We start from the raw sequence: 27,909 nt of genomic DNA, 5'->3' as shown, positions 1-27,909 counted from the left end.
GGGTGAAACTCTGTGTGGCTGTAATATTCCAAAACTCCATGGTCTAACATCAACCAGAGCAGGCAGCACAGCTATCAACACAAACTGGCATCCCTCAGTGCTTGTACACTGCCAGTACCAGAACTGATTATTCCCAATAAAAAAATTTAAGATTCATGATCTGTGATGTGATGGGGAATTTGCTTAGAAGAGGACTGCATCAACTCTTACGAACTCATTAATCACCAGGGAATTGTAGTTTTGTCTACACTATGGGTATCCCTGCACAGCACAGGGAAGGAAAGCCGTGCTAAAACACAGAGCCGTGGTGAGGCTGCCCCACTGCAGTAAGTACTATATACTGGTTAAAAATGGATTAGTGACTTAATTCATAATATAAATTAGCTATTATTAATAATCCTGGAATCATTAAGGTTGGAAAAGACCTCCAAGAACATAAAGTCCAATCTTCACTTGAACACCACCATGTTAACTAGGCCATGGCACTAAGTGCCACATCCATTTTTTTCTTGAACAGTTCCAGGGATCATGACTCCAGCACTTTCCTGAGCAGCCTGTTACAATGCTGACAACCCTTTCAGTGAATAAATTGTTCCTGATATCCGACCTGAACCTTCCCCGGTGAAGACAGCTTGAGGCAACTTCCTCTCATCCTCTTACTACTTGCTTGGGAGAAGAGATTGACCTACACCTTACTAGAACATCCTTTCAGGGAGTTGTATACAGGGATAAAGACTCCAGGCATAAACTTCCCCAACTGTCTCAGCCTTTCCTCGTAGGAGTTCCCTCCAGACCCTTCCCCAGCTCCGCTGCCCTTCTCTGGACACTCCCCAGCCCCTCAAAGTCCTTCTTGTAGTGAGGGGCCCAGAACTGCACACAGCTCTCGAGGTGTGGCCCCACCAATGCTGAGCACAGGGGGACAATCCCTGCCCTGCTCCTGCTGGCCACACCATTGCTGATCCAGGCCGGGATGCCCTTGGCCTTCTGGGCCCCTGGGCACAGCTGGCTCATGTGCAGCTGCTGTCACCAGCACCCCCAGGTCCTTTTCCTCTGGGCAGCTTCCCAGCCACTCTGCCCCAGCCTGTGGCACTGCCTGGGGTTGCTGTGACACAAGGGCAGGACTCGGCACTTGGCCTCGTTGAACCTCATTCCACTGGCCTCAGCCCATTGATCCAGCCTGCCCAGATCCCCTGGAGAGCCTTCCTACCCTCTGGAAGATAGGCATTCCCACCCACCTTGGTGTCATCTGCAAATTTACTGAGGCTGCACTCAATCCCCTCAGCCAGATAAAAAAAGATATCTAGCAGGACTGGCCCCAGTACCGAGCCTTGGGGAACCTTACAAGTGACAAGCCAGGCACTGGATGTAGTGCCGCTCACCACCAGTAAGAAAATCCATGCTACCTCTGCACAACATTGCATTACAGAGTCTAGCCAACAATGCACAATATCGCTCTAACTGCACCTCCCAATCTGCCTAAAGATAGGGGTCTGGTCCTGTTCTAGCGTTTAATTGTCTTCTGAAAATTCTGCTTTTGTTTTTCACATTTGAAAACTATATGTTTTTTGATTTTGTCCCAGAGCTGGTATTGCATTTCCTTCACACACGCCCATCCCTTCAGCTTCACCGAAGAGAAGACTTTGCAAATAAAAAGGTACTGTGTTTTTGCTGATCTTTTGCCCTGACAGCATTATTTAAAGAAAGGTTTTGTTGATTTTGCTGTAACTCTACTAGTTAATTGGAGGACTTGCCCTTTTTTAGTTTAAGCATTCACCTACTCCTTTGCAGTGGCTGGAAACTTTTTGTTGAAACCATTTTTGTGTAAAAAATGCCTGAACTAAAACAATTTTTCTAAATATACACTTTTACAGCATTGTTTTATGGAAAAAAAAATAAAAAAATTAAAAATTGAACACTTCCAGAATACGGATTTGTTCGGCTCCTTTGGAGTATGGATTTTAAACAATTAGGAGTAGTGCTCCATTATGTAAATTGTAAGGATAGAGTGGAAGAAAAAGGTTTATTAGAAATTTTAGCACTGTCAGTAAATGGACTGTGGCTGTAACACATTATTTCAGATGTTCTTGCCTTTATGAGAAACTAATAAATCCATGTGCTCCTTTTGTTTGTAGGAAATGTAATTTGTGGATGTCTTATAATAGAGGTGAAAAAGTGCCCAATGATGCACAGATTTAATTCCTGTCTACTTGTTTTCAGGAGAGTTTTCTGCAGCATGTGTTCCTTCTTTGAAATCTCCCGTAGCATATCCATGCATTCGAGTCACCAAAGGCTTGGATCTTGGTTTTGCTCTAAAACCCCCATTGTACTCCATGACTTTTAAGTCTTTGAGGCTGTGCCTGCAAAACAGCTGGGCAGCCTTAAGGAGGTTTAGAATGAATACTGAGCTATATGCCCCAGTGGACTTGGGAGTGACAAATGCTGAGCACAGGCATTCCCATGGAGCATTCTGCTGGCGCTTACTCTGAAGCCTCACACTCCAGGCTTTCTCTTAACTCCCACCCTATGGCCAGTATAGTACTTGAGAAAGGAAATTTTTGGCATTGAAAAGAACTTGGAAATATCATTTTATCTCCTCTGACACCTTCTGGAAAAAAAAGGGTAAGTCTTTCCTAAATTTGACACAAAGCCAAAGCCTTAGCCTTCTTGATGCCGTCAGTGAGTGGAGAGGCAGTGAAAAAGCTTGTATTGATTCCAGAAGGTTAAACCCAAAGGGACTGTGAAAATGCGGGTTTTCACACAGCTCTAAGAAAAACTGTTTGTGCTTCTGAGATGCTAAAACGTTGGTTTGAAGTTGTAAGCCGTGTCTAATGGCTTTAGGAACATTACTATGTAAATTGGGAGCTGCAGAAGTTAATGTGTATGATCTAGGTGTACACAGGAAGGTATATTCTGTGTGTATCAAGTGTGCCCTATCCTATTCATAAGACTCCTTTTTTTTTTTTTTTTTTTAGTTGATTTGATACAAGAGATTATAAAAAAAATTCTCTTACAAAAACCTGGACAGCCTCCTTGTGGAAACAAGGTGGTTTGATATATTGTGTTTGTTTACACACACACCCCTTTTATCTATGAAATGGTTGCAGTATATATTTTGCCATTCAAAGTTTGTGCACACAACTTTTTATCTAGTAGTGTCTGAAAAGGCTACATTAAAAGTACTACACGCTTCTGAAGTTCTTTTCAATGTTTTCCAGGAGCACACGTAAAAAATGTTCCTGTCTGATACTGGAAGTGATCCCTATCAGTTCTACTTCATAAAATTCCTAGAGCTTTCATTTTCATGCACCTTCACATTCTTCACAACCAGTGGTATTGATATGCCATATAACAACCTCTCTCCAGGATGACTGCTGCAAATAAGTACTACTAAAAATATCACAAAGATTGATCCTTTTTCCTCCTGTGCAGTTATCGATGTTCAAATGATTAGATAGTCCCCCTGGGCATAAACATGAATTACAAAAAGAGGCCTCTGAAAAGCAGCGTAGAACACTCTGGATGCGCACCAGATTTTGCAGAGAGTTAGGCAAACCTTAACCAAAATTTATAGGTAATAAATCACTCTCCCTTATGTGAAAAGAGTGCAAGATCCCAAAATCTATGGTCCTCCAGTCTACCCAGGGTTTTGCCTGGCCACTTTGTGTTGAAATTGGCTTATTGCTACATGGGCAGACAAGAGCTAGATTCTGACACAGACTCCACTGGCACCACTATGAATGTGTTTGCTTCAAGGCTGCACAGTATCATTATGCTTTAGGTGAGCTGGTCTAACCTGTAATAACAGATCAATAGCTCCACGTGCATTAGCCTTGACATGGCAGTTTATGTGATCTGGTGTCCCTGCACACGCTGGTCTGATCCGTGTGTCTCTGACACGCTCTTCTCACTGCACATGCATGCAGATAATTCCAAGAAGCATCCAGAATTTTTAAACTGCAGTTTACAAGCCTCCAATGCCCAGAAAGCTAGGAATATCCTCTGCAGAAATACCATTATTCTTGTTGAGTACTGTTGTGTGGGGGAAAAAAGGAACATTCAGTCTTGGTGTATAGATTTCAAGTGACTGCATGAACAGGTGACAGCACTTACCAGATGTGCATGGTTGCTTTGTCTTAGAGTCACAGAATGGTGTGGAATGGAAAGGAACTAAAAGGTCATCTGGTTCCAAGGCCCTGCTGCCATGGGCAGGGACACCTTCCAGTGAACCAGGCTGCTCAGGGTCTCATCCAATCAGGCCTTGAACACTTCTGAAGCTGGAGTGTCTAAAAGTTTTCTGGGCAATATTTTCCAGAATCTCACTTCATGCACATTAAGGAATTTGTTCCGAACATCCAATCTAAATCCACCCTCTTTTTGTTTAAAGCCAGTCCACCTTTGTTCTATCACTGCACACTCTTGTAAAAAGCCCCTCTCCAGCTTTCCTGTAGGCTCCCTTTAGGTACTGAAAGGCTGTGATAAGGTCGCCCCAGATTTCTCTTCTCCACTCTGAACAACCTCAACTCTCTCAGGCTTTCCTCATCGGAAAGGTATTTCATCCCTATAATCTTCTTCCTCTACACATATCTTTATAAACAGCAGCAGGAACAGAAAAAAGTAGAATACATGCAGCCATGCTTCCTGGTGTGATGACTTTTTTAAGCTTGGGACTGAACTAAGATGATTATGAGAATTTCGTCCTCTTGATTGGGCTTTTTAGATGTGCAGAGAAGTTAACTGAACTACCCCCTCTGAAAAATAAATGGCAGAGGAGAAGAGATATGCCCTGGACAGCAAGCTCAGAGGTGAGTTGCTTCCAACAATCCTTTGTTAATGTTGAATACCAGTTTGTTTCTAACAGCAGCTTTACTCTACCACATGCACCGACAACAGATTCCACCTCCTCAAAACACCACACTGGTACCTGACTTCTACCCTCCAAGAAAAAGGCTTGCTCTTTCCATTCAGTCAAATGGCCCCAGTCCAAGGCAGCCTGATGCCTTTTTTTCTTTTTCTGTAACAGAAGCACAGACATCTTGACATGCCCATCTAACAAGAAGGGAAGGAATTTCCTTTAGGAAACATGAGCTGGAGGCACACTGGGTCTGGAGGATCTTTGGGTGCAGAGGATCAGGGTGCAGAGGCTGGGGGAACAGAGTGGGAGAGAGAAGCGTGGGGATTCATGAAGTTTTTTTTCCCTCTGAAGAGGGGGAATACAGCAGCAATGCTTTGAGGAGAGCAGAGTATATAGGATTGGTGGATTTAAAGTAAAATAACAGAAGCAAAAACTGTGGCGGTGCATCTTTGCTTAAAATATTAGCAGGACCTTGTTTTGGCTTACATTTCCTTTATTAAGTATTGTCTTTCAGAAAGGAGACGCAGCAGTTTGCTAACTTTGGTTTAGTAGCAGATCATATAGCACCAATAAAAAGGTAGTGGTGGGGGAAGCCCATTCCTTCCAAATTCCTAATAAGTAATGAAAATTGTGACAGAATCATTACTGCCATAGGGGTTCTGATTACATCTGTTGATACAAGATTTTTCTTGGCACACAGTCAAATGCTATCCCTGCAAACATCTCACAGCAATACTGCCCCTGGGGGGTTATTTCGGAGCCGCTGACTTAGGTGGCACTGTCTGGTTTACTGTTTTCTGGTGAACGTTCCCAGACATTTTGGTGCCTGCCTAAGTACAGGCCTCACCAAGAGCAGCCAATGCAGGTCATAAAACACTGTAAATAGAGAATTTCCATTTTGGCTGTGCCTCTGTCCTGAATTCAGGACAGCTGCCTCTGAAGCACTACACGTAAGGGTGCTTATGATTCACAAGAAGTTTCCAGCCCATACAGTAGTTGTAGCTTTTATCTCTTTGGCTTTGATCTCCTCTGTATTCTCTTAAATGTAATTAAACCTGTCACACTATTTCCTGTCTTCTAGCTTTCTCTCTGAAACAAAACATTTACGCCACAAATTAGGAATTTTAAACAAAGACAGTTCCAGAGAGTAATAAAATATAATTGGGACTTTTCAGCTCCACCTCATATATCATTTTATGACAAATGTGGTGCATTCCATTCTAACTCCTGAACCAGAACATTTTATTTCCTTTTTTTTCTAGCACAGTGTATTTTACTGCAATTTTTTTAATGTCTGCCTGCCATTGCTAACTTGGAATCTTCTTGTGACATGAATTTGACAACACTGGCATAAAACAAAGCACAAGTCTCACTGATAAACTGCACAAACTTCATCTTGTGGTTTGATACGTTGGCTTAACTAATGCAAAAGATTTTTAAGGAAACAAATTCTTTGAAACTTTCAACGAATCTCTGCATTGTTCAGAGTTTTACCACAGGCCAAAGCTGCGTTTTCCCCCTTAAACAACTGCAAAAAGCTCACTGTCTAAAGAGATATGAAGTGCACTGTATTACTGTGAACCATTCCTTTTATTCCTTACTGTGTATGCAGTTTTGCACAGCAGAAAGAAACAAAAAACAAACTATTTTTCAAAGCTTTTGCTTTGTTTTGCATTATCCTGTTAAAATCTGAATTCAGTCCTCCCAATTGTACCTTCAGGAAGAATTCTCCACTTTTTGTCGATGAGGTCTTTCCTAGCATCTCTAATTGTAATATCCCTTTACATTCCAAGCAGTTACAGATTTATCCTTGTAATGCTCCCTCCCATCCCATAGCAGCAAAATTATTACCATCTACCTGAGGCACAACGTGATTACACGATTACCGACTGCAGCAGCAGAATTTTGAAGCATAACAAATTGTTATCCCATGTTGAAGGAATGCTTTAACACTGACACTAAAATCCTGTGCAATAAGAAGAAAAATTAATAGCATGTTAAGAGGGACCTCTGGTATGATTAACTCAACTGAACATAATGGATTACACAAAAGACTGATGAATTACATGGAAACTATAGAAACTACTAAATGCACTGTGCAGAATTTCATTGATGTTGTACTTGAGTTACAGGATGCGATGGCTCCCTCAGAAGGGCAGGAGTTAACACCTGTTACAGATGAAGCACAAAATGGGCTGTACGTTATCTTGCTAGGTCATGTGAAGAGTTTCTCTAAACTCTATCTAAACAGGGTGTTGCCAAGTCAGAAGCCCTGTCCAAGTGACCTGAGCCAGGTGAGGGCAGCCAGAATGAGGTAGAGTTGCTGTGCCCATGCACTTTGGGTGTGATTGCATCAGTTCTTGTGTTTCCCAGGACCCCTGGGGCAAATGCACACAGGCAAGAGCTTTCAATGATTCTGAATGCAGCTATTGCTTAATACCAGCCCAGTGACAAGTCTAGAAACCAGAGATCCAGGATTTAGCTAGTTTACCCATAAGAAGATTAAAAAGGATCCATTTGGTTTCAAGAATACTTAGAGGGGAAAAAGAATGAGCACCAGGTACTTCCTCAAGTTAACAAAAGAAGACACTGTAAGGTGTTGTCAGTGCATGGGAATAGAAGCTACATAAATTTCAGTGGCTTTAACTGAGGTGATTTTTCACCTTTAATGCAAGTCTCATGATATCAGGATTTTTCATAAAGTCTCCAACTGCTGCAATTATTTCATTCCTAGCATCAGTGTTTCCACTAAAAAAAAAAAACAAAACACCAAAACTTCTATCCCTCAAAGTGGCTTCAGACAAAATGCTTTCCAACTATGAACACTGAAGTCTAAAGTACAGAAAAAGAATGAAAAAAAATCCACACTTTTTTTTTATGTGTGATATTGGCAATGGGGATATTTAACTGGGAATTAAATGCACAACAATTTCAAGTGGATATAAGAGGTGTAAGAGGTACTTAGCAACAGATTGTACAGATGTGTTGCCCCATTGTGTGGAGTCTTTAATTTGCATGAATATCTGGAATGAAACAAAAGTTTTATTTGGTCTCTTGGATATGAAAATATTAAAGGTACTTTGGCTTGTGTTGTGCAAAAAATGGAATTAGATGCCTGTCATTGTTCTTCCCCAACTTTAAAAAAAGCCCACAGGATATAATTCCCAGCCCTGTGCTCTGTTTGCAATGCATCCTGGAGAGATGCTCTGTCAGCCTCATGCTGCAAATACCCTGCAAGAGCTGTCTCCTACATTCTCAGAGGATTTGTTATCTTTTGGTCACAGATTTTTGATACTGTTACTTAAAAAAGCTTCAAATAAAAAATAAAAAAATTAATAATAAAAAAAAGCATGAATAAACAAATTAGAAGCCCAGCGCCCTGAGAATGTGCATCTACTCTGAGTCTGTGTTTTATGGGTAAATGAAGGCTAGACAAGTGAGCACACAACAGTCTTGAAAACAGCACATTCTTTTTTGGAAAAAAAAAAGAAAAAGAAAAAAGACACATAATCCAGTTCTGTTACCATGCATTGCATAAGGGTTTTTTCAATCATATCAGACACTATCTGATGTAGCAAGTTTTGTCAGCAGCTTAATGCGCCAGCACAACATGACTGAAGAGAATCTTAAAGGAACTGATTGTTCCAGGTATGTTTTGTTTAGAAACACAATCTTTTCCCATGCTCTAGTCTACAAAATAGTGCCAGGCTAGAGCTGACTCATATTGCTGGAAGACACAGATACTTTTGCAGAGCTGACAAGAGGCCGTCCCTTCTAGACATTCTCTGTAAAGCATATAGGGCTGTCACATGTGTCTCATTAAATGAACTGAAATGCTGAACTAGCAGCATAGGTTATTATTTATAGAGCCCTACTCTTTCAGATAGGTACAGAATAGATAGTGCCAAATATTTGGGACTATCCATACGTCTCAGTTTGAGCACTGAACATATTCATTTTGGAGAGAGACTGGAAAAGGCAAAGTGTAATGAATGGAGAGAAAACAAGGTGAACCAGTTGTGAATACGACCTTAAGCCTCTACTTTGAGGGCACTGTCCATTCATTACATCAGTAAATAAATAGTCTCATTTATCCCATCTAAACGGAAATTTTATTTCCCTGTTTCCTTGCACTGTGCTTGGTCCACTGCTGACATCTTGAACCATGCCAGCAAAACCAACTCAATAATTACCAAGGACTCATTTGAAGAGAAGGAGCATGAGCCTCACATAGTTCCTCATTCTCACAGAAAAGCCTTCGGGGCATGCTGCAGAAATAGAGAAGAAAGTTAAAAGGATACAGAAAAATATTATCAATTATTGCCCATGATTTATTTGGCTAAAAGATAATATCGGTTCTTCAGTTGTCCAAAGTGGGCTACTGTATTTCTAATTATTTTACAAAAAAAGGGAGATATTACATAGGAGGTAGGTGGGAGAATATGCTTTTCAATTTGCCATGATACAGTTGTGGAAGGCTTAAGGTTATTCACTAGGGCAGGAAGAATTAAAATAAATTACATTTATCCCTTCAAACAAATAGCATTTAAACATAGCCCTCTTTCTTCAGCAGCTCAGCATGACTAAGGGAAGGCAGAAGCCCTCTGCAGTGGCTGAGGTCCGATGCAGACCTATACATTGACAGAAGAATCAAGGAAGCTTCACAGCCTACTTGAGATCACCCGAAAAAGGAGACGAAATGCTGTCTTCAGAGAAATGGGTTCAAAAGTTATATCGCTTGACCACTTTCTAGCTGACTTATATCTACAAAACACCTTCAAAAGATTGTGAGCAATAGTGTGACAAATAAACAGTGAGAGACAGAGTAAGGGAAAGAAAAAATGGAGCAAAAGTTGCAAAATTGAAAACATAATATAAATTGAATAACCATGGCAGTCACTGACATTTACAACTGTGTCTTTCCCTGAAAGCCATGAAGACTGCTCCTTTTGTTCCATTTAAGGGGTATAAATGGAAAAAAAATTAAAAATCCTTACAATTAGGAGAGCCAAATTTTGTTTGAAAACTTCTCCCATCTCTTTCTGACACCTCTAGATCTAGCTGAAGAAATCAGGTATTTTTGTAGCTAGCCAAAAGTTGGTAGGAAAGCTTCACTCAATTCACTTGACTATTTTTAACTTTACAGCCTTTGGAAGAGTTTGCTGGACTTCTAATGAATCAGTGAAGTCAGTGTGTTCCAGCGAAGTTCTAAAAATAAAACAGCATAAAAATGGGTGTGACAAAAAGGGTCTTGGAAAGCCACTGAGACATGTACAACATGACTTTTTTTCAAAAATAGGTAAGCAAGAAGAGCAGCGGCCTAAACCAGTACATACACTACACACTTCAGCTAGGTCTGCTATCTTTGCATACTTGTCTCTTGCCTGGACCCAGGTATGGCTTACTCTATGTTCTTATTTCTAAATAAAGGAATGTCTAAGTCAAACAACTCTTCTGTTTCCTGTTGCCCTCAATACCTGAGCTGAGGAGAAGCCTTTCAAGAACCACTCTGTGTACTGACATCATTTGTGTTGATAATACAGAGAAAAATACTCTTTGTGCAGCCAGCACTATCTCAGATACAGTGTAAAGGCAGCTGTGCCTAATTACATTAGGTGGCTTTCTGTCAATGGCCTTGAGAAGAAACTGTGAGTCCTGTTTGTCAGGAGAGTTCCAGTTGTTAGCAAGGCACACCCATTATTCTTCATGGGCTTGGCCTGTTGTTTCTGCTTTCGCTGATTAATGAGATAGTGCCCCTTACAGCAGGTCACAAATTGGATTCTGTAAAAGAGGACATCAGAGGTTTACAGCTTTTTGTAGGAAAAGAAAAAGCAAAAGCAAGCAAGAGCACGACACAGCGGGCATTGACCAGCTCTATTAGAACTCTGTCATTATAGCACCAGGGAACAAATGATCATTTCTCGAAGACCTGATACTCTGATCTACAGGGCAGACACATTCAGCACGTTTTTATCCTTGATTCTTCATTCTCACTGAATCTTGCATGTAAACCTAGTAAGGTCTTGGTATGTGTCCCCTCTCTCTAATATCCTTGGGGAACATGAAGAGCTTCTCAGCAGCAGGCTGACTTTAGGTGCCCCTCCATCACTCCTGGGAAAGGGGCACTTCAGTAGCATAACAAGATTGAGAACCTCTTGATACCACCTGCATTACACACTTCATCACAGCCACTGACAAGGCACATTACCTAGGTGATATCCATCTGATCTTTCACTGCAGCGATGGCACTTTGGTGAGCTGTTAAGGTAGGAATTGCTCTTTTCATCTGCCATAGTCCAGCAGTTCTACAGAAATATTTGGTCTTAACTAAATGATACGATGGTCAAATATGCTTTATTTTTAATCACGGTTTGGATGATTTATTTTGTGTACGTTCAATCTAATGGGCAAGTACTTCCAAGAGTAAACATATTAAGCAGCTCTCGAAAAACCTATACAAAACAAGATTCTAAATCTGCTTGCAGTGCATTAATCAAATGACAGAGTAAGCAAATATTGATATGTAATTTAATCTTACAAACTGTCCACAAATAAAGACATACAAATCCATACAGAGGGTTTCCATATCTGTCCCTTGGTTCATAAACAAGCATAAGCCCCACTGTGTTATAAGGCAGGGAACATGAGTTTAGGAATGTGCTTTTTAATCATCTGAACTAGAGATTGCAAAAATATATCAATAACAGCTTTTAATTAAAAGTGGCATCACTGACGATGGAGCAAAACAGACACTAATGCCAAAAGCAGCCTCTTGATCAGCACAATGGATTTGTGCATGATGGCTGAACACATTTTTAGACAGGTTGGTAAGGTTTGCAGTGGGCTTTAGGGCACGACTGTTAACAGCAGGATGTTACCAATCTGCAAACAGAACTCAGCAGCATTGGCAAAATTAACTGCAAGGAGTAACTGCGAGGAATGTGCTGTACTGTAGGCAGAGAAACATCAACCTCTACTGAGGCAGGGATAAAAAGCTTAAAGATGTCCTACTCCTGCCTAAAGTCAGCCATTCCTTTGATGATGCACCCTGGCTCTGAGTGACCCTGGAATAGACCTGTCCTTTCCACATCTGAGCTGCCACAGCTCGGCCATGCCAAATCCTGTGCAGGTACAAGGACTCCTTCCATGTGGCTGGTGTAAAACTCCCTTTAAAAGTGCAGCTCCTGACAACAGACATCTCTGAAGCAGAGATTCCCCAGCAGTGCCTGCAGAGACCACACTGGGGCGGATATCCACACTGCTGGCCTATGCTGAAGCAGGGGAATATTCCCTTAGAAGAAAAAGCCCATGGTGGAGCAGGTTTGTCCTGAAGGACTGCTGTCCATGGAGGACCCACACCAGAGCGGGGGAACAGCGAGAGAAGGAAGAAGAAGCAAAAAGGAGATATCAGGGGATCACAGCTGCCTGTTGTCTATCCCTCTGTGCTGTTGGGTGGGGGAAGGTAGAAGAGTGGTATCAGAGGGTGAAACGGAGCCTGAAAGAAGCTCTAATTTGTGGAGAGTCCTAATTTTTGGTTTGCTTAAACTCATGCCTTGGACTGGAATACGTAGGACAGGCAGGCTCTTTTCCTGCCTGGGTGGGGCATTTGTCTGATGCTCACATAGGTGTACCACTTATAAGTACAATTTACAAGTCTCTGAACTCCTGCCTTTTCTGGCTCACAATCAATAAATGGCTTCTGATGTTTACTTAAAATAATTTGATTTAAATACCCATTAAACTATTGAGAAGGTCAAGACCAAGATTCATAAATCTAGGGACAGAGAATGCATGTGCAGAGCACTAAGAAGAAATGGAGCTATAGGAAATAAATTCACAATGCAATAATGAGAGATTAAACAGTTGATACAAGTATGATTGATGAGCTTTATCACAGAAAAATTGCAAAAGCTCTCTGATTTCTTCTAGAAAAGGATTATGGGTATCAAAACCTCAGAATTTATTATTCTGATAGATATCACAGTTGAATTACTTCAAGCATCTTTTAGCACAGTGACAAGAGCCTTCCTATCAGGACAACATACATTTCGAAGACGCAATAAGCATCTACTTTCCTTCATTAGAAGGAAACTGTATTTACACAAAAATAAAATACTGAAATAGCAATACTAGATATGGGTTCAAATAAAACACACTCTTCATAGGCCACATCCATGTGAGGACAAAAAAAACCTTTCACTTAAACTGGTTTTGATATTTTTATACTGCGAAGTCCCAGATTGAATAGTGTTTTTTCACAGAACCACTAGTTTCTGCAGGAAACAGTGTATGTGGGTGTCTTGCTGGACAATGCATTTTCTGTCAAGTGTATTCACCAGGCCATAAGAGAATTGACTCTGTAATCCGTGCCAAATAATGTTTTCCTCTACCAGAACAATTCTTTTCTCTATGAGACTCCACTGTAAACTAAAAACTTCCCGTGTCTAACTTCTGAGCTGTTTTGTTCACTCATTGCTGTGATTTTGCTGGCACATGCTCTATCTGTCCCGTGGAGCTGCTCACCAGTGCTGCTTTGGCAATTCTGTGCAGGTGCAAGGCCAAGGAGTCACTTTCCACATACAAAGATTTAAATCTTTTCAGGAACTGTTGGTTCCTGAGTGTGTGGAAGGGGCACAAGGAGGCAAAGCTGGCTGCACAGACCCTTGAATAAATGAGGAGAGCCTTAGGGCACCTAGAGGCAGTTCAAGCAGAGGGAGCTACCCACACTTTGCCTTTTGCACTGGTGCCCTGTAAAGTTTAGACCTTGGTATGCTTTGCTCCTTGGAAAGAAAAGTCTTAAAATGTCACTGCTTACAACACGAGCAGGCACACATTTAAAACTGTCCTCCAGCTGCACCACGTCTGTCTCCTTCCTCCCTTCCTTATACTTCCAGTGGAGCAGTGATGCCCTGTGAAGAAGGGTGCACCAGGCATGTGCCCTTCACTAGAGGCTCCGTTCCGCAGCGTGCTCGGGGGTCAGTGCAGGTGCCGCGGCCACCTGCGAGTGACGCCCAGCGATGCCGCGCTCTGCCCAACGCTGGGAGTGTCGCTGCACCCCGTGCAGAGCATGTGTTCGCTGTAATGCAGCGTGAACCAAGGTGCTGTGCCTAAAAATGGTAATTCGCTTACCTGCAAAATGTAAACGTGGGCTCTGCAAAGTGTGAGCCACAGATGAAGGCTTCCTGAAGTCCTTCAGAAAAAAATACAGTGCCTTTTTCCAAAGGTAACACAAGATACAGCTCTGGCAGAAACAAGGAGAACAAAAGGGAAATCAGGTTCCTGAGAATGTCAAAGCATTTTTCTGATGAGTTCTAAATTTATGTATTTTTTCAGTGTTGCAATTCACAGAATAGCTGAATTTCCTGATTCTCCATGGTGTAAGGCATTTTTGTAAGGCCTTCTAATCGCAATTTGCCCTGTTGGTTTCATTTGAAGTTAATAAGGTGTGTGGTGTGGGAACTGTACCTATCCAATCTACCATGATTCTTAAGGCTGTGAGATAAACACAGTGAATTATTGCCTGCAGAAAGAGATCACCATGCAGTGACAGAGGAAATGGCAAGGCAGCAGAAATCAAGAAAGGATTTAAAGTAGGTAGATCTGGAGGGGGAAAGGTTGCACCTGACCTCTGGTATTCCCAGACTGCTGTTTTAAAATGTGTGTAGCTTTTTCATAAATGGAAGTTTAAGATGTCAATTTTGATTCTTGCTTGTTTTGATGATTGCCAACTATATGGAACACATTTTTTAGATGGAAAGCTAAAGAATGATCATTAGTGTCTCATGCTCTGGCACTGGGTATCATTAAATAATTAGTGTTTTCCAGTCTGCAGAGCTGCAGCATTGACATCTCTGTCATTCTAGCTACAGTAAGAGAATCTCAGTAATTTATGGATTGCATCATACGTAATGAGTTTGTAGCAAAGCACTTTCTAGATTCACTCCACTGATAATGTTCACCTTAGGTGATACAACTGCATCAGTTCATTAACTGGCAGTACCTTCCAAACACATCAAGTCTTCTTTTACAGGTTGCTATGATCTTTTGTGATGAAGAGTTGTAAGCAAAAATGAAATAAAAATGGAGGGAATTTTTTGTGCCAGATCTGAATTAATGTTCTTCTTGGTTTTTTTAAGAAATATCTTAACAAATTTTCTAGTTTTGTTCTCTGATATACTAATCATTCAGGGATGATAAAATAATATATTCATACTTTAGGCCGCTATTCTTCATGTATTTCTGTCTAAAGTGGGTTTAACCTGATTCTTAATTAATTTTGTTATTTTTTACCACATTAAGAAATGAAATGGAAATTTCTAAAAGAAACTGTTGGGGTTTAGTTCCTACAAGCTACAGATGCTAATTGGGATCCAGGCTATGTTAGGTTTTTGGTAGGCTTTTTTTCTTTTTTTTTTTTTTTTTTTTTTTTTTTTTTTTTTTTTTTTTTAATCTCAGCATCTAGGACTTAAAGGTAAGGTTGTTAACTGCCTTTAATTAGAAAATTGACTTTATATTCTCTGACATTTGCACCACGTTTTTTTCACACTTGACTCAGTGGAAACTAATTTGGAAATTATACAAGGCAAGGTGTCACTTTCCTGTTGCACTTGCTTGTGACTATTCTCTTTTTAAAAAAGGAAACATTGACTGCCTGTCTCTGTAGATGCCTCTCATATTTTGACATGATTCTCTGATCTGCTCTTACCTTCCTGGTGCCCCCCCTCACAGCTGTGTGGTCACTCCCCACATAGGAGGGGAACACTCCCTGTCCTGTGGAGGGAACCCCACAGCAGCACTCAGAAGCTGACGAACAGCACAAGCATTAATTGCTGTCTGCATCCATTTGTGTGCCAAATCGAGCTGCTTTCTGTCTCTGAAGAAAATTACATACAGAATCAATAAGCTCAGGGAAAACAGCTATAAAAATACAATTCTTTAAGTGGAAGGAAAGTAAATTGCCTATACTGCTCAGGTAGTTTTGGATTTGTTGCCTGTTTCCATATGAGAGATTCACTTCCCAATAATTTAAGTCTCAGAAATTATTGTTAGTCAGTGTAGGCTTAAAAGTCTGATGCATTAATCTTTATATATGTTCCTTTCTATTGTCTTTTGCTTTATTTATGGAAATCATTTTGCTGGAGTAATACCATAAGCTATACAACTTGTTTTCATGAGGAACTGAAGTTGTAAAAAATACCTCAAAATAAAACTAGACAAGAAATATCATTTGAAAAGCACCACATAACAATTACAAATATTTATTACTTGCAGTAAATATTGTACCAGTTTCTATATAGGTGAGGCTTTTTAATACTGCTACAAGCCACTATTTATACCCCTTCTTTATCATCCAGGAGTTTAAAACCTCTCAAGTGCCTCCTCCTTACTTTGAGGATTCACAGGCCACCTAGTACCTTTTAACACATTGCCCATCTAAACAATAGATTTACAACTCTGAAAATAAACTCAGACTTATATGCAAGGGCTTTGTCCACAACACAGATAGTGGCATTGGTTTTGGATAGAAAAGAAAAACTCACATTTTTCAAAAGTAAAGTAACTAAATCTCACCTGAATGGCAGTAAAATATAATAGGACAGGACTTTATTAACCTCCAGTATCTCATCAGCAGTTCTCAAACTGGTTTGATTCTTTTAGATGCTCAGTAAGCTCCAAGCTTTTATACTAGCAAGACAGACACTCAGCTTGGAAGAAACCACCAGAGTAAGTACAGTAGATGCCATAGTGTTTACTGCACCTGGTCCATGAGCTAAAGGAGAATAATGAAATAAGTAAGATAATTGAACATGTGCAAATAAACTGAGCTTGATTTGCATCTGTATCTCTGGAGCTGGGTATGCAAATACCAATATTTATGCACTAATGTTACACCTGCAGGAATAATCAGAAACACTGTTGCTGGCATGAAATGCTTTGCCTAGGTATGAAGGGGAAATTTTAATTAAAAAAAAAACAAAAAAAAAAAAAAAACAATAGAACAAATCCACTTCTAAAACCTGTGAAGATCTTGATGCTGGGATACTGAGGAAATAGGAAGGGAGTTAAGAAATTGTGAATTAGTTGGCATCTGAAAACCTCCATGTCTTGGGTTGCAATATGTAACCAAAAATGTGTATTCTATTTTCTGTCTGTTGAAACTGGCTAGGAAGGTGTTTTCTTTATCTCTGCTATGACCCATTCCTCATTACTCTGGGGGTGGAGGGGGCAGGTGCCTTCTGTTAATGGGCCAGCTGTTAAAACCAGGTGTGGCAACGTTTCTTTATCTGATACTTCCACCACCCATCCTCCCACCAGGGGATTATCTGCTGTTAATGGGCCACTAAGGCTCACCATGACATTATACAATTACATCATCCCATTGTGAGGTGCTCCACCCAGTGGGAGGAGCCAGGCATTCCTACCTGGATAAAAACTGAGAACACCAGAACAGCCTGTTTCCATTAGATTCCCAGAGGAAGAGTGGACCCCTCTCATCACCACTGGATCTTCAGAAGGAGACTTCACCCTTCTACAGGATCATCTCTGCTCCATCAGAACCACGTCTGTCACTCCGGGAGGCCTTATTTGGACTGTGTCCAACACCCTGACCAACAAGGTGTCAGGTCGTATTCTGACTCTGCCAGTGTTTCTAGGATTTTTTCTTGTTTACTTGTTTTTTGGATTTTTTTTCTGTACTACTACATTTGTAATTTTAATAGTCCTAGTAAAGAACTGTTACTCCTATTCCCATATCATTGCCTGAAAGCCCCCTTAATTGCAAAAGTATAATAATATAGAGGGAGGGGGTTTACATTCTCCATTCCAAGGGAAGCTCCAGCTTTCCCTAGCAGACACCTGTCTTTCCAAACCAAGACACTCCATCTAAACTTTTCTCATTATCTGTCATCCTGGAAAGTATCTCCAAGCCTGTTATTCTGTTCCCACCCCTGTCACTGCAATCACAAAAGGTGACAATTACTGTAACCTTGTGGGCACCACGTGTGTCCCACAGTAGTGCTGCATGCACGGAGTATATGACGGCAAAAATGTGTCAGAGTATTATGCAGACATTTCAGGATTAAAATATTCACAGTAAGAGAATAATTTGATCCATTAGATAAACAGATGTCGAAGAATTTATACACCTACATGATTTAAGCACACTGACATCACCATCAGTCATCTTTCAGGCTCACAGTAAGGACTGCATGTGAACTCTGGTGTAAAAAATACTCTCTCATCCCTGCCTAACCACACTAAACGGGCAGATGCTATTCCCAGAATCTCTTCACTAGACTACTAGTTGAAATACCATTTGCACTAGTGAAACTCTGAAAAACTGGTAGTTACTGATTTTGTTTTGAAAATAATGCAAAAAAGTGTAAAATAAAAAAGGTACACAAATTGCTGTAAAAGTGACTCAAATCTGGTCCATTCCCAGCATCTATGAATAGGATTATAAACAGCTTCATTTTGTGTTGCTCACAAACAGGTTTAAGTTTTGTTGTGATTGACCAGAGCTGTGTTTCACTGGCCCAAATCCCTGTCTAAACGTGCTTCTTTCTAGTGGAAGATAACAATATCAACATTCAAATTAATTTGTTTACAAAACACCATCTAAACAGCTCAGAATACTTCTAAACCTTTTTTCGAATTGGTTTATAATTTCAGTACTGACAAAATAATTGTGCTTTTACTTTTCAGTAACCTTGTTGAATATTTTCATAGAATCAGAGAATATCCTGAGTTGGAAAGGACTCACAAGGATCACCAAAGTCCAGCTCCTGGACACCACAAGAATCACACCATGTGCCTGACAGTGCTGTGCACACACTTCTTGAACTCTGTCAGGCTTGGGACTGTGACCGCTTTCCTGAGGAGCCTGAGGGCCTGGTGGTTAGTTGAGCCTTCAGGTAAAAGTTTAGCCTTTACATAAGCCTATTAGCCTCGGTTTATGTCCTGAAATGGTAACTAAATAGCTACAGGTCCCCCGGAGAGATGTGGAACGTCCATTTTTTTGCAGGATTTTAAGAACAGATTTAACAGAGATGAAGCAATGATGGCCAACATGCTGCCTTTGCAGGAGTTGTACAGAAGTTGGTATTGCTCCCTTAGCCTGCAGACTGACAATGGTTTGTGATTATTAGAGGCTGATTACAAAATAATCAGAATGACAAAAAAAGCCCACAAAAAAATTGAATATTCCTACTTTCACAAGCAAAAAAATACCTCAAATGAAGGAAAATTCAAGCCAGAAATGCATGCTCCCAGGCCAGTTATATTCCAAACTATCCTTTAGGAAATCTCCGGATGAAAGTGTGGCAAGTCTGAGGTTAAAACAGCAGTTCCTATATTCCCAAATGAGAGCTATAAGCTTTAAGAACAACATTACAGCTGGTATGAAGAAACATCTTTCAAAGATTAATCCTTAAATATACACAGGAGCTGCAGGGTAAGAGTTTGCATTTTAGTTAAGTCATAAAAGGAAAAAGTTCTAAGTATTTTCCAATGTGCGTGGCTGCTCACAGATCCTCACCTTGCCAGAGGCACCTGACAAAACTCAACAGAGAGAGCACTTGGGCTGGACAAATGAATATCTTGTAATGCAACACACTTAAATGTAAAACTGCCTACGAGGAGCACAATCCTGCAGCTGGGTTAATCCTCTCCTATATCTCATTCTGTACAAACCAAGTCACACTCTCTTGTCCAGACCCACCACTTCTGCTGGCTTTTTCTGTGCCCAGTATTCAGCAGAGCCTGTCTACACCTTTGATGTCAATGAAGAAAACCAGCCTGCTTCCTCCAAGTGCTTTGTGCCCAGGCCCAGGAGTAAATATACAACAGCTTGCAAACTACCTGGCAGTCACTGAGTGCATGCACGTCTTCATATGATTCTGCACAGGCAGCATTTTAACGCGATCCCATAAAAATACAAATAGAGGATTTAAAATTCTCTACTGAATATTTGCTTTGTTCATTTTTCAGTATTGCCTGCTATCAAAGTTGTAACAATTTTGGTTTGATTTGTACAGCTTCTTGTATGATAGGGCTCTCTGTTGCCTTATGAGGATCAATGCCTACATGTTCTATTCATGTAAATGATAATTAATGACTTGAAGAGTTTGTGCTCATCTTTGCAGTGCATTTGGGCTACACAAACATTTTTACAAATTATGGCAGCTGGCAAAATACTGGTAAATAATGAATAATATAACTTAGTTAATAACAGCAAACCAAACACATTGATTTTATTACAAATCAGCTGTTGGTACTTGCAGAGAGCAGTATCTTTCTCCATGTTGCTAATTACTTCAAAACATCAAAAGCTTTGAGCACTCTGAATTTCATAGCTTAATTACTAAAATGGAGAGAGATTTGCATTTCAGGTAGACAGACCCATTGGAATTAGACTGCTATTATCACTTTATTTTGACACCTAATTACAAATAAGTACTTTAGGTCAGATGACTGATTGCATCCAAGATCTGCTGACACAGCAGAAGGGCAATAACATAAGGAAAAAGTCAGCTTAAAGTCATCTTTAAGAGCTCCCACATCTCAGCGTAATTTAAAGTTTTAGATATGCCTGCAATAGCCTTCAAAAAACAATTATTCTAAGCAGAGACTTCGGCATTTCAGCAGCACTCAAGCCACTCCATTTTCTTATTATGTACTTCTACACTCTGAATTAGGGCTTTTTACTCAGTTTCTGTGGCAACCCAAAACTTCTGATAGCACGAGGGCTACGGGGACAACGTCTCTGAGAAGCTGCCAGAAGCTTCTGCATGTCCAGCAGAGTCAATGCTAGCTGATTCCAAGGTGTACCTGCCACTGGACAAGGCCAAGCCCATCAGCAACAGTGGCAGTGTCTCTGGGTTTATATATTTAAAAAGAAAAAAAACCCAGTTATTGCACAGAAACAAGTTGCAGCCAGAGGAGAGGAGTGAGACTGTGATAGGAACAGCTACATAGACATCAAGGTCAGTGTAGAAGGAGGGGAAAGAGGTGCTCCAGGTGCTGGAGCTGGGATTCCCCTACAGCCTGGAGGACTCTGCTCCAGAGTAGGTGAATGTCTGAAGGAAGGAGTGACCATGTGGAAGCCCACACTGGATAGGCAGGACCTGTGGACTCACAGGGAGGGAAGCCCACGCTGGAGCAGGTTTGCTGGCAGGACTTACGACCCCAAGGGGAACCCAGACTGGGGCAGCCTGCACCTGAAAGGTTGCATCCCACAGAAAAGGACCTACACTGGAGCTGCTCGTGAACTGTAGCTCATGGGAAGAACTCACACTGGAGAAGTTTGGGGAGAACTGTCTCGTATGAGAGGAATCTCATGTTAGAGCAGAGGAAGGACTCCTACCTAAAGAGGGAGCAAAAACAATGATGAGCTGATCACGGCCTGCATTCCCCACCTCCCTGCACCTCTAGGGGAGAAGAGGTAGAGAATTGAGACTGAAAGTTCACCCTGGGTGGAGGAAGGACAGTCGGAAGATGTTTTTAAGATTTAGGTTTACTTCTCATTATCCTATTCCAATTTGATTGACAAAAAAATCATTTCATTTTCCCCAAGCCAAGTTTGTTTTGCCCGTGCTGGTAAGTGGTAAGTGATCTCTCTCGGTCCTTAGCTCAGGCCAAGGTCAACCCACCACAGGCTTGTCCCAATCCCAGGCTTGTCCCACTGCCAGAATGCCCTGTCCAGTGCAGGCATGTGCTAAGAAGGAAGCAGATATGGAGCAATAAATGTTGTTGTTGTTGTTGTTTTCTAGGGCAGTTATAACAGGCAACCACAGTACAACAGTGTTAAAGCATATATCCCACCTTATGTTTTTTTGGTTTTAACGTTGGGAGTTGTTATAATGCCCTATGCAGCCAAACTGCATTTAAAAATTGAGCCCACCCATTGTGTTTAGAGGCACTGCCTTTAAAGAAATAGCTACAATTTCATTTGCATGCTGACAATTTACAGCCACATCCACAGCATGCAAAGTTGCTTCATCTCTCTCTTTAGATGGCAATAACTAGAGCCAGTGGTTAAGCAATGGAAGTTCATTCAAAAGTAACATCTGTTTGTACTTCAGATTTCAAATCACATTGTTGCATTTGCTTTTCATCAACACTTCAGCTACGACGAGCAGTGGCATTTTGCATAATATTCAAGAATTTGCTTATGCAAAACACAGAATAATTACTTGTAAGATTTTGTGAAAAAAAAAAATCTCATAAGAGCTCACATTTACTACATTCTCATCTAGATGTAAAATGTGTAAATCTAATATTCTTTCACTCCTAGTCCCTGTCTGAGCTTTTGTTGGATGACATGTGCTGCTTTGCACATGAAAAGCATTCTTTCTGCAAAACTAGCCTTCTCCAGTTCTTTTAGTTTGTGCTGCTCTGTGGTACAGTGATTTCATTGACTTCTACATGGCACCGTTGATCAAATGATCTGTGCTCGTGTGATAATTAGATCCTACAGAGTGCTGACTAAAAGACAACTTTTGAGAGTGTTACAGGATAACTTACTCACAAGTCCTTATGGTCCAAACATAGACTGATATAATGGCAGAGAGTTTAAAGGAGTTGTGAAAATTATATCAGCTGGGGGTCAGGATAGCAATTTCTCATATTCACCAAAATACTGAGATTAGAGCAGTGGAGATGCTAAAGTACAGTGCAGCTGAAGGTGGTTCAGAAGAAATTTATACCTGTAACCTGCCGTGGTGACCTGCATGAACCCCCATGCATCTTTGTTCCTGTGCTTTGAAGTCCTTCTTAAGGAAAATGCTAACACAAGGAAGGACAAATCTATAAAGGGAGAAAATAAATTTTAAGTTATAACAATTTTTTAAAGTTCTTCAGGCTTCAACAAAGATTTCCAAAGGTGACCAGTGAATTTATGTTTCTCATCAGCAACACAGCAAAAGGCCCTGATCTTCAGAAAAGTGCTGAACCACCTAGAATATTTAATATACTACTGAACAGCCTTGGAAGGCCGGACCACTCTTTGCACAAATGTGAAAAATTAAAAGTATCAGTTTCATTTGAGCTATGCACTCTCTTTTTCTAGTTAAGGTGTTTTGTTTGTTTGTTCATGAAACGATGACAGGCTGCAGAGAAGGCAGGTGGTGTGGAGCTTTCTTTGTTCACAGCTGCCTGTAGGGCTACGGCATGGTGCAGACGGGGACTATTCTTTTCTCCTATCCTTAGTAGTCCTTGTAGAAAGCTGCAATGCACTCTGGCTGAGTGGTGGAGGAGGGTGGGGGCAGGAGCATGTCATGATGTGGTCATGTCCCTGTCCAGAGCTGAGGATGTCAAAACCGGGGAAACAAGAGCTAGCAGACACCGTACACCCTGAGGAGCCCCTTCCTGCCTGTACAGAACTCTCCTAGCCTCAGGTGAAGGCTGTACATCCCACATCTCCCTGACAGCCAGGTGACACCTGTCCTGGGCCACTTATGTCACCAGTTCCCAGTGACAGAGACACAACATGACCAGAGCTAGTGCCAGGAGCTGGTAGCAGCCCTCTCTAATGGGGCTGTGCCATCGTAAGGGCTGTTGGTGCCACATCGGTGTGACACAGCTCTTTATCTTTTTCCACTTGAGTGAGAAGAAGCTAATTTAAAAATAGTTTTTAAAAAGAATAGAGAAGACATTTTAAAAAGTAAAAAGAGGAGAATAACACCCAATAATCATCAATTTAAAGAACAGCAGCTCAGCAATGGTTAAAAGGGAATTTTAAAAACTGGGTCCTACTCACTGCCCAATATTAAAGATTTGCGTGGTAATTGCTCTTGAGATTTGTGGACTTGGAGGCTTAATTCAGGGAGAAAAATGCATTTTGAGTGGACTGAAGGTAATATTTCACATCTTTGGAGTGTGAGACATATCCAGTGCCAGGCTCTGCAGCCACGAGTGGCTGACAATACTCAAGATGTTTGAGCATTGACTGCTGGACTCACATCTGTTTTTCTAGGAACTGAACAAAAAGATATTTCCAGGAATGACCTTGTGCTACAGGCTTCTGTTTGTGACTGAAACAAAATGATAAATTAGTTTTCTTCTGCTTAGTTCACTGTAGACTATTACACCCTCTTGAGGACAAGGGGCTGTGGGCACAAACTGAAGCACAGAATGTTTAAATGTTTCCAGGGATGGAGCATCTACATCCTTTCAGAGTTCTTTCTGAACAGCAGAAAACTCTCACTTTCAGGATAACCTGACACAGGTTATTCAGGGAGGCTGTGGAAACTCCACTTTAGCAGGTATTCAAAGTCTGAAGAGAAATGGCCCTGTAAAGAGCAGGTATTTTTCTCTGCTCTGCAGATGCATTCTTAGTGTGATGTACAGAGTGCAGATATTCTCTTAATTCTCTTCTCTAGTTTTTTTCTTATACTGGGGTGTGGCTTTGAGCTGTTTGGGGTTTTTAAAGTTTTCTTGACAAGATAGCATCATCAGAAACTGACTTATGAGAACTGGAGAACTGTGGAAAACATCTCTTCCCTCAGAGAACTATGCAAGGTTCATGAAGTCGTCCCTTCATTTTGAAAATTTTGGGTCAAACCCTGCTCTGCTCAGAAGAATTTGGGGCAAGAACTCTTTTTCTCATGCTATATGAAAGAAAAAAAGGAAGTATATTTAGTAAAAAACTAACTAAAAGTCAAAATTACATTCATACTCACCGTAATTAAAAACAAAACCCAAAGCACTCTTTTGTTGCTGAGTGATGACCTGTTAGGGACGCAAACAAAACCCAGAGTTTCTGGGTATAAAAAAAATTCAAGTAAGTTGCTTATGTCCCCTTCTCTGCTGCCTGTCCCACACTATGGTAATTTAGATTACCCTATCTAGGTTACCATATTTCACACTGCCTTTTCAGAGGAAGAGCTCAGCACAGAAAGCAGTGCTTAATTAGGTTTAACTTTGCTTTGCTCTTTCAGTTCACCTTTAGAAGCTGAGAGCCATGGCTTCTCATCAGGTAAGCCAGAGGGTGCTGGAAGCAGCCAGCAGTCTGTCCCAGATCCTTCCCCGCAGTCAGCGGCTCCCGCTCCAATCCTTGAGGGGATTCCTCAAGGACGGGCGGTCTGTTTTTCTCTTTACAGTGTCCATATCCATCGTAATTAGCTTGAACCAGGCTATAAGGATTAGTGAGGTCCCCTCGGTAAGAGGCTTTGCAGAAAGGGTGACCTCCCACCCTCCCAGGTTGTATGTGTGTGAGCTCACTCGCAGATATTTGGAGCACTGTACGTGGTAGACCTGCATTCAGAAATGGCACGGGAGACCACTAGACTATTTTCCCTTTAAGCTCCAGAAACCAGACACTGAATTATTTCCTTGCACAATTTTATGCCAGTATAAATGCCACCAAAGTTGATAAAAACCATTTCGATATCTACAGGCCTGACAGGAGATAACAGGTCCCTGAATGTACCCTCTCTGGATTTCAAGGTTTTGATGTGCTGCTTCTAATTCTCATATTATCTGGCCTCTTCATTTCCCTATCTAGGTTACCATATTTCACATGGTGCTATTAATCATATAAGCACTATTGACTTTTTTCTGTTGTAATCATTGATTTCAGCCTATCTTTTGGAACTTTTGACTGCTTTTATAAAGAATCTATGTTGCTATGACAGAAACTAAATTTGTTTTAATAGGATAACAAAATATGAATGCGGAGAATTTGGAAGCTGTGGGTCTGCAAATATTTCCAGTGACAATGTTTTTGGAAAATTGATAAAACCACAAGTGAAGCAATGTTGTTGGAACCTGATAAGGATTAAATGTGAAGACAAAAAAAAACCCAAAAACCACAAAGTGGGTTTGTTAAACAGAACATAGGCACAGTTCACAAAAAAGGTGAGGTTAGAGAGGACATCAAAACCAGGGCCCTGAAGTGAGTTCAGACTTTTGTATCCCACCGTGATTTCTCCTTAGTGCTAAGATCAATGGGATTTTGTCTTGGCTGGTTTAGAAGTTTCCCATAAGAGAACTGCTGATTTCTCACTATGCAGCTGAGATCCTGACTATTCTGCAGAATAAATCTCCTCAGGACAGATTTTGCTTTCCATTACACCAGTCAGGATAACTCCAGGCTTCAGCAAAATGAATGTGGATTGACACCAGTGCTAATCAGAGCACAGTACCCTGCCTGAAGGGAATGGCCTTCAGAAAAAGTAACAATTTCTATTTTGAATTGCTATTTTGTTTTACCAATTTTTAAAAGAAACAAAAATCATCTTTCTTATTCTTTTTATTGTTCTTGAAGCTTCTACTCTGCCACCATTATTAAACAGGTCCTCCTTATGCTCTTTAAAGGTACTTATGTAAAGGTACTTATATTACAGGTATATGCTTCCTGCCTACTTTTGATTAAATAATTCTCAGGTCGAAGCCTACTGAAGACAGAAAATCTCTCTCTGGCAAAACGTATAAAAGTTTAATTACTACAAAGTACCGCATATATTGTGCAAGTTTCCACTGCATTTCCCAGTGCTCTTTTATCACCCCCGCCACAGTGGGTTGTAACCACATTTGTCTCTAACACCAAACATAATTATATGTTAGTTTATCTCTATTTTAGCTGTCCTCTCCTGAATCTCATCTAATCTTTTAATTTCAGTTCTGTGATGAGAAGCCCTTAACTGCACACATTTGTGATTGCATTCTTACCAAGACTGCCAGAAAGTTGTTACTCAGAAAGAAGCAAGAGTTATTTATTTCAGTCATCCTTATCCTTAGCAGGTCAGGCTAAGCTGCACTGGGGACATTTACTTCTGTGGAAGGCTTAGCTAAATGGGGAAACTCATATACCATATTATATCAGTATCACAGATATTAGTCCCCAGTACACTAAGGATGGCAGTGCTAGCAAAATGTTATTTCTTTGTAAGACAACTCATTCTTTTTTTATATGTATCCTTGTGTTAGTTTTGCAATATAGCTGTGGAGTCTTTTAACCCTTTCACTCAGTATACCTCACACTAAATACACCACCCTGCTGTCACCCAGTAGCATTTCTTCTAAACTGACAAACCTGAAGGAATGAGAGACACAGATTACTTAGTTTTTAGATACTAATTCTCTTAGACCAGGCTAAACTAGATAGTCACCCCTGCTCACTTCTAGAAGGCTACACCAATATGATGCTGTACTCCGTACTTGAAACCTCTCTCCTGGTTGCTGTCACACCATCGCGCCAGCTTAAAAGTGATCAAGCTGTTTTTGTCCTATTTTACAGAGACAGCATTAAGAAACACCCTTTTCCCCCTTATTTAAAAATAACATCCATTTCAGAAGAATACAGGGGAAAAAAGCCTTCTTGGAACTTTGCTTAAGTCACACAATGGCATAGGAACCATGCCTGAAGGGTTAAAGGGATGGTATTCAAGAATATATGCTCTTGTTTTCTTCTTATCCAGACAATATTAAAACACAAAAATATATGCTTGCTATCCACTGGATGAGAACAACAGCAAAAACCACAGCAAATGGTCATTTCTTTGAAAATACCTCCTTCGAGCTGTGTCTTGCACTTGGCCCAAACTGCCCCAAACTGTTGCAGCCAGCCTGGAAGTAGCCAGCAAAAACCCCACTGAGGGCCCTGGCATAAGTGCAGGACAGCAGGAGAATTCTGCTGCTTAAAAATATAGTTATGTCCTAGCAGCCTCTTACATACAGTAAGAAACTTTTGCATGTTGTAGCTTAGATATTGCAGCACAATGCAGGAGGTTTGCAGCCACCTCTGTTGTGATATGATATCTCTACTTGTCATCTTCGAGACAAGGTAACAATGAAGAGCTGTAGGAAGGTTTTCAAAATTCTGGTGAAAATGGGCCATGATGGCCCTAAGGAAAAGCCACCCTTGAGTTAATAACCCTGGATTTCCCTTTCAGAAAAAAAAAAAAAAAAGAAAAAAAAGAAAAAAAAAGAAAAAAAAAGAAAAAAAAGAAAAAAAAAAACCAAAAAACTATAACTTTATCTTTCCTTCCAACTGCTTGATTTTTAATTTTATTTTAAATGCATGGTTATAATTTGTCATTTAACCGTAAGCTGCCGTA

Source organism: Hirundo rustica, chromosome 5, assembly GCF_015227805.2.
Source record: "Hirundo rustica isolate bHirRus1 chromosome 5, bHirRus1.pri.v3, whole genome shotgun sequence".
Lineage (NCBI taxonomy): Eukaryota > Metazoa > Chordata > Aves > Passeriformes > Hirundinidae > Hirundo > Hirundo rustica.
The sequence above is the reverse complement of the archived record's forward strand: the minus strand, read 5'-3'. Positions refer to the sequence as shown.